This window comes from Nicotiana sylvestris, chromosome 8, assembly GCF_000393655.2.
Source record: "Nicotiana sylvestris chromosome 8, ASM39365v2, whole genome shotgun sequence".
NCBI lineage: Eukaryota > Viridiplantae > Streptophyta > Magnoliopsida > Solanales > Solanaceae > Nicotiana > Nicotiana sylvestris.
The window spans coordinates 18,735,132-18,755,269 of record NC_091064.1 but is presented as its reverse complement, the minus strand read 5'-3'; the positions used below and the strand labels follow the sequence as shown (position 1 = coordinate 18,755,269).

The 20,138-nt window shown below is 34.2% G+C and overlaps 2 non-coding genes across 2 annotated transcripts; one reads left to right on the top strand and one right to left on the bottom strand.

The window, feature by feature from the left end:
* Window positions 1-7,950: 7,950 nt before the first annotated feature.
* Window positions 7,951-9,535, top strand: LOC104213836 (uncharacterized). The gene is made up of 2 exons (XR_011401495.1): window positions 7,951-8,036; window positions 9,393-9,535. It is a non-coding gene; the product is annotated as an uncharacterized protein (transcript).
* On the bottom strand, window positions 9,110-15,822 carry LOC104213837 (uncharacterized). Its single transcript, XR_011401494.1, has 4 exons — window positions 14,856-15,822; window positions 13,363-13,688; window positions 10,296-11,878; window positions 9,110-9,969 (listed from the first exon to the last, which is right to left on the bottom strand). It is a non-coding gene; the product is annotated as an uncharacterized protein (transcript).
* Between the last annotated feature and the right edge of the window lie 4,316 nt (window positions 15,823-20,138).

The following is a 20,138-nucleotide window of genomic DNA, read 5'->3' as shown; positions in this document are numbered from 1 at the left end:
ATTCATTCAGTTGTAGAATCTAGATGCATGGTTATGGATGGAGAAAGAAAGCTCTCTAGAAAGAAAAAAAAAAGAGTAGATTAATGGATGCTATTTTACGATAGTAATTTTTTTAATCTGTTGGAAATTATTTCTATAATATTTTTTATTTGTTAAGAAAAAGAACAGTTTGAATAGACCTCTTATGTCAGTTAACTTGCATCTTCCAGAATGAACTTGAGAATATATAACTTTCTAATTTTTCTTAGTTAACTCGTAAAACTCCAAAGGTTATGTATTCTTGTTGAAACTAAAAAGAAAGCATGATAACTTGTGAAACTGAAATAATAAAATTGGAGAAATATTAAGTTGAATATAGTAATTGAGATGCATGATTGAAAACTTCTATGGGTAAAATTTCTTCCTTCTTGAGTAATTGACTAAATAGGATCAACAATTATCATTTGTAAGAATTTTTTTTTGTAAACTTTATATTTGTAACTCGAACATAAGTTTCACTATGAAAAACATATAATTTATTGAGACAGATTATACGCGCAAAATACGTACTCTAATGCTAATATATTATAATTACACGAACCTATTAACTTGCCTTTCCGCAAGACATTTGTGTAATTGCAATGTACTGACTCTGACATTGGGGTAACATGATTCAGACTTGTTCCCTTAGTAGGGTTTTGTCATCATTTGAAAGATAACTTTGGACATAAAACTGAAAAATCTACATGAATATATTTCTAAAATTCATATGAAGTAACAGTTAGATATGTACGTACCCCAATATAGAATAAGCCAACAGATATGGAAGCTTTTACTAACACACACATAACCTTATGATATGCTAATCGCATTGAAAAAAGCCACAATCTTAGGCTAATGTCTCAGTGTTTGGTGTCATGAAAGCATTTTTAAAGTAAAAAAATGAAGTTTAGAATGCTGACTATGCGATTAGTTCAAGAAACACTATTAAATTTAACGAATTCATAATCTCATTTACTCAAATGGATAACTACTTGTCCAGATAATAGAGTAGCTTTAATGCTTAGAATTTTTTTATTTTATGATACTTATAATTTAACGAATGCTTACATCTGAATACTTGAATTGGTAACAACTTGTCAAAATATTAGAGTTTGCTTCTGCATGGTTGCCAAAATTAAATTTACGTTCTAAAATTCGACCAGCAGATGTACATGTGTGCAGTTTAAGTGGATACATTATCAAATTAAAAAGTAGTGTATTGTGCATATTCTATTGCGAGTTGTTCAATTTCTCTAACAAACCCTTGAATATAATTATTTTGTTAATAATAGTTTGTTTGTTTTTTTGAAAAGAAATTGATGAGGTCCATGGCTATGTTTAGAAATGATATCCAAAGTATTAGTGGATGGCATATTATTGTTTCTACTTTAAGAAATCCAGGATCTTATATTAGTATTATATAGGACTGGTGTACCAATAGCATTGACAGTATTATTTTAGTGCAAGGTCATGCACACATACATCTGACAACCATGCAATTCATTTAGCATTCAGAATACTATTCGCATAACAGTTTAAGTTATATATGCATTCACAGTAAGTCGGAAATAACTTTTTATCTTCCTGAGGTACATAGGTATAAGATCTGCGTACATATTAATTATCTTCTCAAACTCTACTTGTAGTAAAAATAGCACGGGCTAGTTAGTTTTCGGGCTGGTCATTCAAAATTAGTCAGTGTTTGCAAAGTCATTGAAAAATAGCCACTCTTTTGCTGCAACACGGAAAATTCCAGTATAATATACTGGAGACCGATGCACCTATGTATGAACTTCCAACATATTATGCTGGAACTCCAACACGCGGAAAGTTTCAGCATATTATACTGGAATTGTAGCATAAGTATACTGGAACTCCAGTATTTACTTATACTGGAACTCAGTATATTATACTGGAGTATTTTTCCGGATTTTGAAAAGTGTTTTCGTTTAGATTTATCTTTACATGAAAAGTGGCTAAATTTCGATTACTTTTAAAACTGTGGCTATTTTTGAATGACCACTTATAAATCTGGCTTTGAATTTCTTCCCTACTTGTGAAATTATAGTTATTATTATTGTATACATTGACAGTATATAATTTCTACACGATTAGTGCCATTAACAAATCGTAATAGATTATTACTTTATTTTATAAGTTATGTTATCATAATTGGCATGTAAATTACATGTTATAGTTTAAACTCATTTGATAGCGTAAAACTTGTTTGCACACGATGCTCAAATCATAAACTCTTTGGCATATTTGAAGGTTATATGTACTTGACTCTCTCTTAGCATTATATTAACAGATTTAAACGTTTCAAATTAGAGAATTTTCCAAGAAAATATGGTCCTCTGAATGCTTTATGCTCTTCCCATTTGATTGGTATACGTGGAGGCTTGGTTGATAGTTGACATTTCTGGAAAGATCGAATTATAATTAAGTAGAGTATATTTTACGAGGCTATCAAAAATAAAATAAAAAATATTGATTAATATAATCTAAAATTTCATCCAAGAAGATTTTTACCATATATCCTGCAACTTGATAACACGTCAATAAAAATAAATTAAATAATTGTCAAGACAGCAGCAAGATATTAACTTTGTCACAAGAGTAGAATCTAATTGGCCGTGGAAATCGTGCAAATTACTTCTAAATGTAATAGAATTCGTGTTTCTTAAAATTATAATATAGAGGTTTGACTGAAATAATTTTTTTTAATCTTAGAAGTACTGCACTTCCAACAGAAAAATATGAAAAGTACTGAGAACCATGCCACGTCGAACATCTCCAGAAACCGGTAGATACTTGGTTTCAGCAATTTCTTTAATAGCGTACTTATAAATTAAGCTTTTTATTCAGAATGAATCCCTCGTGTTATTCCCCACTGATATTAGAAGACATACAAATGTGGCTTTTTATTTTTTCATTTTTTAAGTTAAACCCGCCTTGTGGTGATAACTTTGGCACAATGTTACGGGGAAGTGCACGGTTAACCACTAATAATACATGTATTTATTTTTAAGTCATTGTTTAAAATGTCTTTAGCCACTGCTTTAATAAACTTTATTTGCCCAGACGAAAATATCCTTCTGCTCATAAAGTTCAGGACCAAGTGTCCTTAACTTTTGAACTTACAACTCTAAGTTCAGGACTTCAGGACTTCAGGATTACATGTCCTTAACTTTTGAACTTGCAACTCTAAGTTCAGGACCACCTGTCCTTAATTTCTGTGCTTGTAACTCTAAGTTAAGGACTACTTGTCCTTAACTTTTAAACTTGTTAGTCTAAGTTCAGGACCAAATGTCCTTAACGTTTGAACTTGTAACTGTAAGTTTAGGACCAAATGTCCTTAACTTTTGAGCTTGTTAGTCTAAGTTCAGAACCTATTATCCTTAACTTTTGAGCTTGTTAGTCTATGTTCAGGACCTATTGTCCATAATTTTTGGGCTTCTTAGCCTAAGTTCAGGACCTATTGTCCTTAGCTTTTGAGCTTGTTAGTATAAGTTCAGGACTTCAGGACCTATTATCCTTAACTTTTGAACTTGTAACTGTAAGTTCAAGACCTATTGTCCTTAATTTTTGAGCTTGTTAGTCTAAATTTAGGACCAAGTGTCCTTAACTTTTGAACTTGTAATTCTAAGTTCAGGACCAAGTGTCCTTAACTTCTGAACTTGGAACTCGAAGTTCAGGACCAAGTTATAAAAAGAATAGAGACAAGGATTTGCAAGTTAGTTAGATTCTAGAAAAATTAAAATTAATTTTAGCAAGGATCAATTAAGCATATATAAAATATTGAGGTCAAACTTGCAAACGAACAACAATAACAACAAACAGAGTGAAATCTTATAAGTAGGGTCTAGGAGGATAAAGTGTATGCAAATCTTACCCCTATTTTCAGGGGCGGCCCAACGAGTTTTGTGGCCTAAAGCCAAACTTTACGAGGGGCCTCAACTTTTTTTTTTTTAAATATTTATTTATTTGAAGTCTATTTTTCTAGCTAACTTAGATACAAAGTTATTAATAGTTTTCTTTTAATCAATAACTCCTAATAAGTCTTTCTTTATTGACAATATAGCTAATCCATTTAACTTTTCTCGAGATATTGTTGATCTTGGGTAAGATGTTATCAATTTTAATTTTGAAAGCTTCTTTCTGATGAAGCGCCGGTAACAAGAGTTATTAACATTATTCCATAAGCAATATACGCATTGGAAAAAGAATCAAATCTTTTTATTTGACCGAGTGTATCAATTAAACTGTTATCATCTAATAGTTTTCTTAATACTTTTATATTCCGAAAATAAATCTAAATCATCTATATCGAATTGGTTATTATGCTTTAAGGAACATTCAAGATTAAGACAATTTTTTTTCAAGATTTTAATCATCTAGTGATCTTAATTTTTAGTGCTAAAGAAGAAACAAAAATTATTTCCATATACTTCGAATTGTTCAAATCTATTTTGAAGTAAAAAAAAATAGTCTTGTCTACTATGTATAAAGTAATCAACTCCAAAGGACTCTTCGAAAGATTTTTAGATTTTATTATCAACATTCTCATCAAAATTGTCATTTCCTATATATCACATGTTTCTTACAAAATTCGGGTTTGATATTCATTTCAAGTGTAATTTTCTTGGCAAAAATCATAGCAGTTGCAAATCCTCTCTATACTTGTTAAAGAAAGAAATTAATTTTTTTCACTTTACATAATCTTTTTTTAAACTTATACATAGCCTATTAGGTATAACAAAAAATGGGGCCCCCACAATTATGAGGCCTAAAGTCGTTGCTTTACTTGCTTTATGGAAGGGACGCCCCTGCCTATTTTATGATGGTAGAAAGGTCGTTACCAAAAGACCATCGGCTTAAGAGAAGTGACAATGAAGCAATAAAGAGATAGTAGCAACAAGAAGTTATTAAGACACGGAGAGGCCAAACTTGCAATCGGTGACATTTAAACTAGTCTTAATTCAGAATTTAGCGACAAAAAATACGCTTAATCACAAACTAGTTAAGGTGCGCGATGTGGATCATCATTAATCACGCCGCAACACTAAAACTAGTCTTAATTCAGAATTTAGTTTTAGGCTCCTTAACACTAAAAAGTGCTCTATTACTAATACAATTAGCTCTTTTCGGAATTCGATTTCAAGGAATATAAAGCTTTTCTTCTGGGCGTACGTAGCACATGTGTACAAATCTACTAAAATTGTAACAAATAGTATATATGAACCCATAACTTTTGATGCGGAGCATAAATTTATGTGTAAAAATCTACTAAAATTATAACAAATAGTATATATGAACCCATAAATTTAAGAATATAATGGGTTCAATACTAAAAATCTTAAAAGTTGAACCAATAAAATTTAAATCTTGAATCCGTTTCTATCTGAAGCGTCTTAATTAATTCGTAGCTACCGAAGTGTAGCGCTGAGGTGAGGAGTGCAAAAGAAACAAAAAAAATTGGGGACTTTTTCCTTCCTATACCATATATGAAATATTATTACCAAAAATGTGCATAGTTTCATATTTACCCGCCATGTTCACAGTTATTCTACAAATATTATACCATTCATTAAATACCAATTATTAGGAGCTGATTCTTTCCTAATTAGGCGCGCTACAAATCTGGAACTAAATATTTTTCCAGATATTCCTATTTAGGCGTGCTACAATTATGGAAGTAAATATTCTTCCAGATATTTCATTAAATAAAGAATCATTGTAGCGTTAAAATTTCTTATTTAGATATCTCTAATTTTTTTTTTCTCTCTGAGAGATCAAATGACGTGAATAATCAGAGAGATAGAGTATGAGACCGGTTTTTGAAAATTGTTCCTATTTTCACCTAATCTTTCTGCTTATAGTCTCACTTAAACTTGTAGCTAAAAATATCGTTATATTTTTTTTTTCATGAAAAATAATAAGTTGACAAATCTAATAATTGATGTCACTAGGTAGTATTTTTCAAACTCGACAAAGTAGTTGATGTAGCTTTCTAACATATTTCCCTCAATCTATAATTGAGAATACTATAATGAATCTTTAAGATTATGTCTAGTCGAAAATCCCAATGAAACTACAATCGAATAGGAATTGAGATATTAAAATTCAAAATACCCAGTTTGTAGATATTTTGTAAATTATTTGTATTATAATTGTAGATACTTTGTTTTTTGTTTCACAAATAAAAAACAACTAAAATTTCTACAAATCTTCTGCAAATAACGCAATTATATCGAAAATCCCAATTATGCTACAATTGAAATAGGAATTGGGATATTAAAATTAAATGTACCCAGTTTGTAGATATTTTGTAGATAAATTGTAGATTATTTGTATTCTGATTGTAGATGCATTGTTTTCTGTTTTCACAAATCCAAAATGACTAAAACTTCTACAAATCTTCTGCAAAAAACGCAATTATGTCGAAAATCCCAGTTATGCTACAATTGAATTGGGGATTGGGATATTAAAATTCAATGTACCCAGTTTGTAGATATTTTGTAGATAAATTATAGATTATTTGTATTCTTATTGTAGATGCATTATTTTCTGTTTGCACAAATCCAAAACGACTAAAACTTCTACAAAATCTTCTGCAAAAAGCGCAATTATGTCGAAAATACCAATTAAGCTACAATTGAATGGAAATTTGGGATATTAAAATTCAATGTACCCAGTTTGTAGATATTTTGTAGATTATTTGTATTCTGATTGTAGATGCTTTGTTTTCTGTTTTCACAAATCAAAAACGACTAATACTTCTACAAATCTTCTGCAAAAATGCAATTATATCGAAAATTCGTTTTAACTTTAAAAATCAACATCCACAACCCTAAAGAGATAAAAACAAAAATAGTTGCTAGGGAAATTCTTTCTAGTTAAACAAATGGCAAATAACCAAAAAGGAGTCGGTGGTCATAGATTAAATTTTAAAAAAAGTTGGAAACAAGGAGCTCTTCAGATCTTGACTAGCCAACTAAGTCAATTGGTTTGCATAAAATAGAAGTACACACTAAAAGTTACTCTGCAGTAAAAGACATTGCTATTTATGAAGTTTTTGTAACCCGAGGCTGCCAACAGAGACCCCTTTCCAGTGTAGGGCGTGGGGTTTTGGCGTAAAAGATATAGCATTTTTTTTCACTGAATGTAGACGGAAAAAATTTAAATTGAACTTTAATGGTGGGTTAACGATGTTTCTACGGTTTTAGAAGAGGGAAAAGGGGTAAAAAGAACGTGTGTTTGAGTAAAACGTGGGTGAGGATGAGGGTTTGGGAGAGAGAAACGTGGGAGGGGTGGGATATACGGTACCTTGAATTAAGGAGGGATATACGCTACATTAATTGTACCCTTAAAATACACTATGGTATAGAATTGATAATTTGGTATACTAAATGTAATTATATCAAATCTTAAATATTGAGGGTAATAAGGTTTCCTATATGGTATAAGAATGTAAAAATTCCTAAAAAAGAAGGCATATAATAAGATTTGGGCCTAGTATATCTTTGCAATACTTAGCCAATCAAATAAATTATTGGGCCTGACTTAGGTATTTGGTTAGCCCAATTTTAGATGCACAAGCATCCAAATATGTATATCTCCATCTTAAACCACACAAAAAACGACGTTATAGAGATAGAATAATCCACACATGTATTTGGTGAAGCCATTGAAGAAATAAACACAATAAGCTTTTCTACCCCCCCCCCCCACACACACACACAAACCCCCCAATTATCCAAACAATGAATGTGTTCAAAACTTGTGGAGATAATTACCATCAATTATTAGTACCTACATTGAATTCCAAATATCGAAATGCAAATGCTAATTTTGCAGAATCATTAAAGTTTGCTCATAAAAACAGAAGAAAGCAGGCGGTAGTGAGAGGAAGTAGTGGTGGGGAAAGGCGTAGTTTCTTGACACTAGAAGAAGCTGGCCTTGTCGAAGTGTCTGGCCTCAGCACTCACGAACGTTTTCTATGTCGATTGACGGTACGTTATGGATTTAACTTATATATACTGACAATACAATTAAGTTTACGTTATGTAGTGCATTCTAGCTTGTTATAACATGTGATTTGCTTTATTTTCTATGTTATCAAGTTATTATAGTCAGTAACATGTTGCTAATGTATATCATCTTAACCTTATGGTGTAAAAAGGTTATACATTATTAGTGTATAAAAATTAAACTCTTATACTATATTCTTTTCAAAAAAATTTGGGATGGGAATAAGTTTGTGAATAGAGGACAAATAGAAGTGAGCGAAAGGAGTAAATTCGAACCACAGGAAAAAAAGTATGATGAGACATAATTTTGTTGAAATTTATAAATGAAGAGGCTCTTACATTTTTGTAAGTATAATCAATACAATTGTGTTGTGCAGATTTCGTCACTGAATTTATTAAGAGTGATAGCAGAGCAAGAAGGTTGTTCAATTGAGGAATTGAATGCTGGTAGGATATGTGATTGGTTCTTGAAAGATAAGCTAAAGAGAGAACAGAATTTGGATTCTGCTGTCCTTCAATGGGATGAATCCGACTTCCAGCTATAATTCCAGCCTCTGAATAGTAGCTGACTCAGTTCTTCTCATATTGAAAGGAATAAAAGAGGAAAAATCAACAAAACATCAACTTTTTCCTACTAATACTCCATATCTTCTTTATTTCCTAGGAATGCGACCTTTCTCGGGACCCTACATAAATACGAGATATTTTAGCTTTGGGATGTCACTAAAATCTATCATTAGATAGATTAATTTTGTTGTTTGCTTCTGTTATCTTAATACCTTGTTGTTATTGTTTGTTGATTCCTTTTCACTATCCTTTGAGCCGAGGGTCTATCGAAAATAGCTTCTCTACCTTTACCTTGTCAAGGTAATATCTACGTGCACATTACTCTCCCTAAACCCCACTTGTCGTCGTTGTAGATAGATTAATTTCAGGGATGATCATCATGGTCATTAGATAGGTTAATTCCACGGATAATCATCATCCTTTCAGTTTATTGTATCAAAGTCTTATAAGTTATTTTGTCTAAATGAGGGGAAAAAAATCATTAGGCATATAAGACTAGAAAATGCTAAATTTGGTTGCGGAAATATTAAGTACACTATCATTTCAACAATTCATCTTACATAACATCCACGTATACGACTAAACACATTTTAAGCAAAAAAACATTTTTTTTTTTTTTGAATTAGCTAATAAATCAAGGACTTTCCTTCTACTTGCTAAGTTAAGCAAATTGATACTACTTCAAGGGATATTGTACGTTAAATTTGTAGTCGGGGATTTGTAATCGGGGATTGTCCTCCCGATTAATACTTGCGAAATTTGCTTCTTCAGGAATGATTTCTCTGAAGGCGCACGTTAAAAAGGGTTAGCTAACTTACGCACGACGATGATGGCTCGACGGAAATCACAGATAATTGCACCGCCTACAATACCGGAGACCGATGAAGGAGGTAGATTGGTAACACTGGAATCAGGGGTACCACAAATGATAAGCCAAATGCAACTAGTTCACTGGATAACTGGAATGGGAAGTGCACCAACCGTCATGCAAGCTTCAAAATGTGTTGAAATGGAGAAGCCCAAACTAGTAGAGGTAGATGTTAACACAGCAACAAGGAAGCTGACTTTCTCAGTGCAACAACCAAACCCTAATCGATCAGAGCCGACTTTAGCTGATGTGGTCAAAGGAAATAAATCTCAGCAACATGGGATGCAATTGGAATATTATCCACCAATTTTGAAGGAAGGAGTGAACATTGTACGACTAAATCAAACAGAGGTGGCAGAGCAAACCTAGGAATGGAAAGCAGCACTAATTGGGTATGAACTGCATGGAACTCCCTCCTTCAAGGAAATGCTAAAATTTGTGTATGGTGTGTGGAATTTCATCACAACACCACTAGTATTCCTACACAATGATTGGTACTTTATATTTAGATTTAGCTATGAGGAAGATAAAAACAAAATTATATAGCAAGGTCCATATACATATCATATTAGACCCATGATATTGAAGCAATAGGCGACTAATTTCCATATGAGTAAAGAAGTGACTCGAACCGTGCCAATTTGGGTCATATTTCCAGGATTACCAATTCAATTCTGGACTAAGGAGAATTTGGGACATATAGCCAGCTATCTAGGAAAACGTATATTTTCAGATAAACTCACAGCTGAGGGATAGGATTTCCTATGCACGTATGCTTATTGAAATGAATATATCTCAGGAGTTACCAGATACAATGCCTATAGAGGAAGCAGATGGCAAATATAGAGAACAAGTCCTTGATTATGAATGGAAACCTTCATTTTGTGAGGGGTGTTTTCAAATAGGACAACATGCTGACAATTGTGAGAAGGCTCCATCAGTAATGCAATAGAAGCAAACCAATGAACACAAAGACAACATGGAGAAACATGATAAACAGCAGAGGCAGATGACAGCAGTTAAGCAACAACAGTTAAGCAATAGCAGAGAAAACAGCCTGCTGCCCAGTGGAGAGTTAAACCTGTTGTTGAGCAAACAAAAGAGCAGGAAAACCAGAATCCTGAACAAGCACATAAACAACAGGAAATTCAAACTAGTACAGAGCAAATTAATGAACAAGAGGTGGAAATGCAGCCACAACAAAAATCTAGAGGGAAGCAAAAGATGAAAGCTCAAGGACAAACACAACAGAGAGTCAGAAGGGAGCGCTAACTGATGCTAATTTAGAGAATATGCTGAGGAAAAACATATATAGTCCATTGAGAATACAGGAAGATAGCAGCACTGAAAAGGTGACTGAAGGGATTGGCCTCAACGAGGAAAATCCACCATGATAATAAGTTCCTGGAATGTAAGAGGGCTGAACAAGCCCTTTAAGCAGAAAGAACTCAAGGACCTTCTCCTTAAACACAAGATCACTTTACTAGGCTGCCTTGAGACAAATATAAAGCCTAGGAGTATTAGCAAAGTTAAAGGAAAGTTCTGTAAAGAATGAAAAGTGTATTCAAATAAAGCTATAAGTAAAATTGGGAGAATCTGGCTCTTTTGGAAGGAAAACATGGTGCAAGTCCACATACTTCTGGTAACTACCCAACTGATACACTGCCAAGTGAAGGATAAAGGAACACCATTTTCATGTTACATAATATTTGTATATGGGAAGAATAAGATAAATGAAAGGAGAGATCTATGGGAACAACTCAGACAGATTCATAGTACTATGCATGAGGCTTGGTTAGTCATAAGGGACTTCAACAATATTTTGTCTATCAATGATAGGATCAATGGGCAACCTGTGCATCAAGCTTAACTTGTGGACTTTCAAGAATGCGTAAAGGATATTGGATTGGGGCAGTTAAATAGGAAAGGCTGTCAATGGTCATGGTGTAATAAAAAGTATGCAGGGAGTAGAATATATAGCGACATTGATTAGGCGTTTGGGAATGCTTCATGGCTTACACATTACAGTAGCCTAGAGGCTGTTTTTGAAATGCCTGGAGTATCTGACCATTCCCCTATTATTATCGACACGGATGTAGCCAAAAATCACTTGCCAAAGCCTTTTAGACTATATAATGTGCTGCTAAATCATAAGGAGTTTAAAGGGGCTGTCCATGAGGTGTGTAACCAACAAGTACAGGGGCATACCATGTACTCACTTTGGCTGAAATTACAGAGGCTAAAAGACAAAACACAACAAATGAACAAGGAGATATCTTCACTGGAGAAGAAGCTTGGCAATCTCAGGGTGCAGCTGCAGAATACCCAAGGAAAACTTGATGAAGATCCATTCAATACCCAATTAATAGCCAAGGAAAAGAAATTGCTTCTGCAGATTGAAAGATGGGAAGGGGTAAATGAACAAGTACTTAGACAGAGATCCAGAGCAATGTGGATAAAAGCAGGTGATCAGAACACTAAATTCTTTCATGCTCACTTGAAGGCCAGACAATCTAGGAATAGAATAACATCTATATGCAATGATCAAGGGCTTAGAGTGACAGAGCCAGTATTGATAGAACAAGAATTTAGAGGTTTCTTTCAAACACTCTTGGGCACTTCAGCTACAGAACTTCCTTGCATTGATATTGATACAGCCAGGAATGGGCACTATCTAACCAAGGAGCAACAACAACTATTCAATGCACAGGTAACAGAGGAGGACATTGACCAGGCCTTTAAAGACTTGCCAAATGATAAGGCTCCTGGAATAGATGGATTTTCAGCTGAGTACTTTAAGGCATACTGGTATGCTATTAGATGAGAGGTTAAACGAGCAGTACAAGGGTTTTTCACTAATGGAAAACTATTGAAAAGTGTCAACTGCACAACAGTAATATTGATGCCTAAGGTTGCTAGCCCCACATCTGTCAAAGAATATCGACCTATAGCATGTTGTTCCACTGTGTACAAGATCATCTCAAAGATCATTACAGCAAAGTTGAAGATGGTGGTGAATTTCATTGTGGGACCTTCTCAATCAGCCTTCATTGAAGGGAGAAACATACTGGATAATGTCATCATTGCTCATGAACTGGTCAAGGGATATACTCAAAAAGGGGTCTCACCAAGATGCTACACTAAAGTAGACATAAGAAAAGCTTAAGACTCAGTCGAATGACCTTTTTTAAAGATGATACTGCTAAAATTTGGAATGCCTGCAAAGTTTGTGCAATTGATAATGGAGTGGGTGACCACTATCAGCTACTCCTTGCTACTGAATGGAGGCTTGAATGCTAAATTCCAAGAAAAGAAGGGACTAAGACAAGGAGACCCAATGTCTCCTTACCTGTTTGTTTTGGTGATGGAGTACCTAAATAGTGCTTTGAAGAGTTTGAAGTTCAATCCAGACTTTAACTACCATCCAAGATGCTCCAGAAATAACATAACCTACATATGCTTTGCTGATGATTTTATTTTATGTTGTAGAGCAGACAAGGTTTCTATAAGCCTACTACTGGAAAGGTTTAATAATTTCTCTCACGTGTCAGGTCTCAAGGCCAATATGGAGAAGAGTTCTCTATACATTGTTGGTGTTACTAGGGAATTCAAAGAAATGATCTTAGAAGAAATACAATTCACACTAGGGGAGCTACCATTTAAATATCTTGGAGTACCCTTGTCTTCAAAGAAATTGAGTATACAACATATGCCATTGATTGAGAAGATCACTGCTAGGATCAACTGTTGGACTGCTAAATTTCTCTCATACAGTGGAAGACTTCAGCTACTTAAGAGTGTGGTATTTGAAATGCAGACATATTGGGCACGTGTGTTTCTATTGCCAAAGAAGATTATTAATCTAATACTTACAGCCTGCAAAACCTTTCCGTGGACAGGAAGCAGTGAACCATCGAGGAGGGCCTTAATAGCATGGGATACAATTTGTATGCCATTTCAGCAAGTGGACCAAATGTTCTGGATATTCACTTCTGGAATAAGGCTGCCTTATGCAAACTGATGTGGGCTATAAGTGCAAAGAAGGACACCCTGTGATCCAACAGATCCATAGCTTCTACATTAAAGATCAAAATGTCATGACAATAGGCGCTCCTAAGCAGGCTTGTTGGCTTATTAGGAAGATTTTTTATGCCGGGGACTAGTTCATTGAAAAGGAGCCCAGCTGCTGATTTGAACCGCTGCCATAAGCAAGGAAAATTCATCATCAAGCAGCTCTATATTGCAACAAGACATCAGTACCAAAAGAGTCCTTGGAAGAGATTAACAATAGGATCCAAAGCACTGCCAAAACACCAGTTCATACTCTGGTTGATTTTACTATGTGGATCATCAGTAGCGACCAAAGAGATGGGGAATATCAGTAGCGACTGTGTACTATGTGGAAAGAATGTGAAGGAGACAATGGAACATATGATGTTTGCATATGATTACTCCAAAACTATATGGGCTACTTTACTACAGTGGATAGGAGAAAGACATCAAATTGGAAGCTGGGATGAGGAAATTGAATGGATAACAAGGAGGGCTGCCAGCAAGGTTAGAGGTAATATGCTAGTATTTTTATTTGTAGCAGTGGTCTACCACACCTGGGCAGAGAGAAACCAAAGAAGATTTCATGGAAAGATGATTGCCTGCACTCAGAGGATTAAAGACATTGTATTGGAATTACACATTAAAGGCAGAGTGAATCCAAATGGTAAAAAGAATTAGAAAGGCTAAAGAATTTTCTCAGCTAGATTGAGTTAATTGCAAGTGTAACAGGAAAATGTTTAATCTGTTTGGTCATATAGTTATTAGATAAGGTCTAGCTCTAGAGTCCAATTGAGCTAGCGATTGTAAATACTTATACTTGGTTAAATAAATATTTGACAGTTTAACCAAAAAAATACTTTCAACATGTGACACCAAAATTCCATGTTTAGGATCTAAACTTCTCGAGCTGAACTAAAACTGTTTTATTTTATAAATATGAATTTGCCAATACTTTTAAACCCTTGATAGGTGGAGGAGATTGGCTGTATGGCCTCTTATAAATATTTTTAATTAAAGATTAATAAAATATAACATGTGAGATTAATAAACAAAATATACTTTTATGTATTTATAAGCTTTTTTTTTCTATTCAAATTATAACCGGTCAAACGAGGTCATTCCCTCTGATAAGCTGGCTTGTTAAGGCTGAAAATTTGTAACAAATAACATGCTCTTCATTTTGTAGACAAGTCCATAATTTATGGTGCAATTTTTTTTTACATTATCAAGGAATATAATTTAAATCTTTTACAAAAAACAATAGGGCGTCTATGGTCAAAACAAGGTTAATTGTATCTAAAACATCATCGTACCATCGTCCTATGAGTTGCCAAGTCATCTCGCCGGAAAATTTGCCGGGGTCAGATCAATCTCGATCAAATTCTCTTCTTCAGCTTCACAACTCCTCTTCCCGTCCAATTCAATCTCTATCAATCCTTCCTTATCTTCTTCCTCCCACCGAAAACACAAATTATCCGGCGAGTCCCAATTTCTCGTAACCGGTGAATCCCGCCCGACGAACTTTCCGTACCCGTATCTGTTTCCGGGTAATAGAATTCCCCATCTTCAAACTCCTCGTGAATCACCTCCGGTGGAGCTCTCACGTTCCATTCAACGAATGATTCTGCGTAAAACGGATTCAGTTTCGGGTTGAAGTTCGGGTTCGGGTCAAAATCCGGGTCTTGCTCGGTTTTGAGGTCCACACTGGATTCGCACGACACCCATTTGTAATCATGATCACCCGAAAGTATAAATGGAACCCGTCTCGGGTTCGGGTCAAAATCCGCGTCTTTTTCAGTATTCGGGTCCACATGGGATTCCCGTGACTCCCATTTGGAATCATGATCACCCGAAACTAGAAATGGAGCCGGTTTCGGGTCAACCCGGGAAACCAGTGATGGTGATTTTTGGGTGGAAATGAATTCTTCTGAATTGGGTTTCTTTTCTTTTCCTTGGTGATTTTCCTCTTGGTTGGTTTTCTGAGTTTGACCAAGTCTTAGAAGGGAAAGTAAAAGAAGTGAAGTGGAAAGGAAAACGGGAGAGAAAAGAATTATTTGGTAATTGGCGGTGAAGTAGAGAAGAATGAGAGTGTAAAGACTGATGATGGTTGAGAAGAGGGGGTTTGAAGGCGGAGAGGAAATTGTTTCTCCGTGTAAATTAGCCATAGCATTGGGAATTTGATTCGGACGGAAAGGAATTTATTTTGTTCCATTTTTTTTAAAGAGAGAGAGAGAGGAGAATGAATTCCATGTTTAGATTTTTCTTTCCCTACATTACGGCCAATAAGGGTGCGCAATGAATTGAATATTCCATGAATTTCAATTTGCATGACATTTAATTTAAATTTGAAATTATATTAGATTAGTTCAACTCACTATTTTAAAATTAAATTTAAATAATTAAGAACTATACGAAAAGTATGATAAATATAGTATTTTTTTCTCATATCAATATGAACATAAAATATATTTTAAAATATGAGTCAAACCTCATATAATTTGACTCTAGATATGCAAAATATGTCCTCTAGATTGAGACGGATGGAATAGAATAATAGTTTGTTTGCCCAAATTTCTTTTTAGCCAAAAGTATTTTTTTCTATAGTTAAGGTGCTTGGACATACTTTTGGAAGAGAAAAAACTTTTGAATAGAAGCAGAAACCGTTTTTGAGAAGTAGAAAAATGTGATTTCTCTCAAAAAAGTTTTTAGAAAAATATTTTTGAAAAAAATATACTTAAAATTGCTTTTTAAAAGCTTGATCATATATTAATTACTGCTCAAAAATAATTTTTAAATTAATTATCCAAACATAAACCGTTTATTAGCAAAAATAGAAAAATACTTATTAAGTTAATTTTAGAAGGTTAGGCCAAACAAGCCATAAGACCAGAAGGAATGAAATTTCCGGTAAGAGTGATTGAATGAGCATATTGATACAATGTACTCTATTCATTTGATTCTTTTTATATAGAGATATCCATGATATAGTGAGAGAGGAAAAGGAAAAAGTGAAATGGTCCTCTCATGTTGAGTGGGTTAAATATATATATTTGCACTTGTTACTTGCATCAAATAAATAAATGTAAAATATGTGTGTTTTATATAAATATCTATCACTTAACTATGATTTATGATTTGTATTTTTACTTTAACGTTTAACTGCTAAAATTAAATTATTTGATATGATATAAATATTGAGTATGTACAAATATTTATCGTTCAATGAAAATATTTATTACTCTTCGAATATCTTAGAAGGGAGAAGAAAAAAAGCAACTAATTTTGGTGGTCATTTTATGTCAATCGATTGTCCACTAGGTTGCCTTAGTACATTAAGTTAGAATGTCTGCAATGATTGGAATCCATTAAGTGCAAGCAAGGGTGAAGTGAATTGAATATATTGGAGGAAGAAGACAAGGGAAAAATGGAATTTGATTGAATGAGCATACGGACACCACGCATTGTATTCCTTTGATTCTTTATATAAACATATTTAGGGGTAGCAAATGGGCGGATCATATTATTCGACCCGATTCAAATTTAATACGAATAGAAAATGAGTTTATCGATGGATAATATGGATATATTCATATTATCTATGGCTTCTTTAATATGATCACTTTTCGGAGAATTCTTAGTATCTCAAACTTAAGGAACCCCCAATTTTAATCTTTACAAGTATAAAAGTTAAACCTATTAGTTGTCCATTGATTATTCATTTTCGAATAGAGGAAAGGAAGAAGAGAAATGGTTATGCGGGGTAGTGATTGCAGGAGTAGAGGAAAGGCTTTAGGTGTATAAAACATCATTTTGGTGAAAAAGAGGTGTGTCAAAAGAATTTAGGTATAACTTCTGGAGGCAAGGTATGTATTAGGGGTGGGCGTTCAGTATTTCGGTATTCGGTTTATCAATTGTGTATACCAAATACCATACCAAAATATTTTGGTACGGTTCGATATTTCTTATTTTGGTTCGGTACGGTCTCGGTTTAACAATCAATGAATAATCAATGCTAAGTGCTAACAGTGCACATGCACAATTGAAATTTTCACATGGCAATTCAGTGATTCACAATGTGCACAACTGCACAATGTAACAGTGCACAACTGCACAATGTGCGCATGGCTGAAACAAGAATAACATATTATATTCTGGCAATTCTGGCCAACTGCAATTAACACTTGACAGTTCAATACTGCAATTAAATCTGTACACAAACACAACTACACAACACAACTTAACAGTTGACACAACTGGCCAACTGCAAGTCTGCAACAGTCTGCACATTACACAACTTAACTGGCCAACTTAACTCAATACTGCAATTAACTAGCCAACTGCACATTACACAACTTAACACTTAACACAGTACACAATTGAATCTGTACACAACTACACAACACATTACACAACTTAACACTTAACACTTAAACACAGTGTAATAAAAACACAGTCCAACAAAAATAGTCTTAACACTTAAACACAGTGCAACTGGCCAACTGCAAGTCTGCAGCAGTCTTAACAGTCTTAACACTTAAACAGTTAAACATAGTGCAACAAAAATAGAGAGGGCATCCCTCAACAAACAGTCTTAATTCTTAAACATGAATTCCAGGAAGACGCGCAAGACAACGCTTAATATGCTTCCTTAAATCAATTGTTCCATTCCTCTTTGGATTAACATTATATACTTGACCACAATGTTTGCACTCTACTTTGCGAACTTCTCCGTTATCTTCTTTTACCACAAAGTATTCCCAAATATCGGAGCGTTGAGCAGTAGCACGGGGCATGATTTCACTTGAACCTAAAAAAATATAAATCATAAGTTAGAATATTATAGTTTGATGATAATAAAACAAAACTACAAAATACTAAGTATATCATTATCACCAAACAAATAGAGTATTAAACTTACCACTCAAGATGCAAGTTGCAACTATGCATCAAACAATGCTAGTAGTGCTTCCATTATTTTCCATATCTAAAGATAATACGACCAAATATGTCATACAAATGCAAAAGCATGATATATTATTTTGAATTAAAGTACACACAAAATATTAAAGCTTACCAAGCTCGAGTTCCTCAAGATACTTCAAGTCTTCTTCAATACTAATAGGATTCTTCTCTTCTCTAAGCCAATCTTGAACACAAATAAGAGCTTGCACACATTTAGGAGTCAATGAACTCCTAAATGAACCAAGAATACGGCCACCAGTGCTAAACGCGCATTCCGACGACACACTAGATTAAACAAATATAAACATAAATTAAAAATCAATAAATTAACTACCTTGCTATCAGTAATGCTGAGAGAATGTAAATATGAGAGTGCACTTTTAGATTTTAGTTATTTCAAACTAGCTATAAGTAGCTTAAACTACCATGTTTCTGCTATAACTAATTAACAACATCTTTCCAACAGATGCAGCAGCAGTCTAATGTAACTGCAGCTAAGCAAAAGCTAAAAAGGCTAAAGAAGCCATTAACAATATCTTTTTCTAGCCATCTATAAATAAATAAAAAACCATGGCCATTACTACTCAAGTGACAAGTCCACACTCCACAATTATTTAAATCTTTCCAAACAAGCAACCATAAGAATGTCACAACAAAGAAGACTAACAGTGAATTCACTCAACTGTCATCATCCTAAAGTGTCTATCACAAGAAAAATGCAAGGAAAGTTCTAAAAATCAGACCTAAACAAAGTAATCATATGGTAAGCCTAACACATAGTCGTGTACTCACAACTGTTATTATACAAGCAAATGAATTAAACAGCATGAACGTGATACAGATGATATTTTCCTACTAAAGGGAAAAGCTCGGAACAGCAGTTCATTCAATCAGCAGTACAACCAAAAGAAAGCGAAACATACCTTTGAAATTGAAATTAAATCGAGCCTGGAACACTGGAACAGGACAACAGCGTCTTCGACACTTCGTTTGCCCAGAATTTGTGAGGAGTGAGGAATCGAATCGAGCTGGAAATCGCCGGCTATAACCCTAAATTAGTTTGATGCAGAAAATCAGAAATTAAAAAATTTATGCGTCTGAACTCTGAACTCAAAAAGTTCAAAACTTAAAAATATAAAAACTCAGAAAAAACCTCAGAGAGTAGTCGAGTACTGGGATGAGAATGAGATGAGATGAGACTTACAAAACTTACAAAAGTAGTGAAGTTAACCGGTGAAGATGAGATGAGACTCGAGCTCGACTGTCGACTGGTCGTAACTCGTAAGTCGTAACTCGTAGACTGATATCCTAAGCAGTCGATTCTCGTCTAGACTCGCAGACTGATATCCTAGACTCGCAGTCGATTCTCGTCTTCTTCTTCTCGATGATATCCTTCCTAAGCAGTAAGCCCTAATGGCTAATGCCCTACTTTGATGAGAATGCCTAATTTGATTCTCGACTTGGGTCTTGGGTATTAACTGACTTGGGTAATTGATTGGGATTGGGCTTGGGAGTTGGGGGAGCTGGGCCTGGGTGGGACGCCGGGACGGTATGGGACTATGGGGCATGGGCTATTAAATAGGTAATTGGGCTTAGAACTTAGATATAGTCATATATATTATATAGGTTCACCA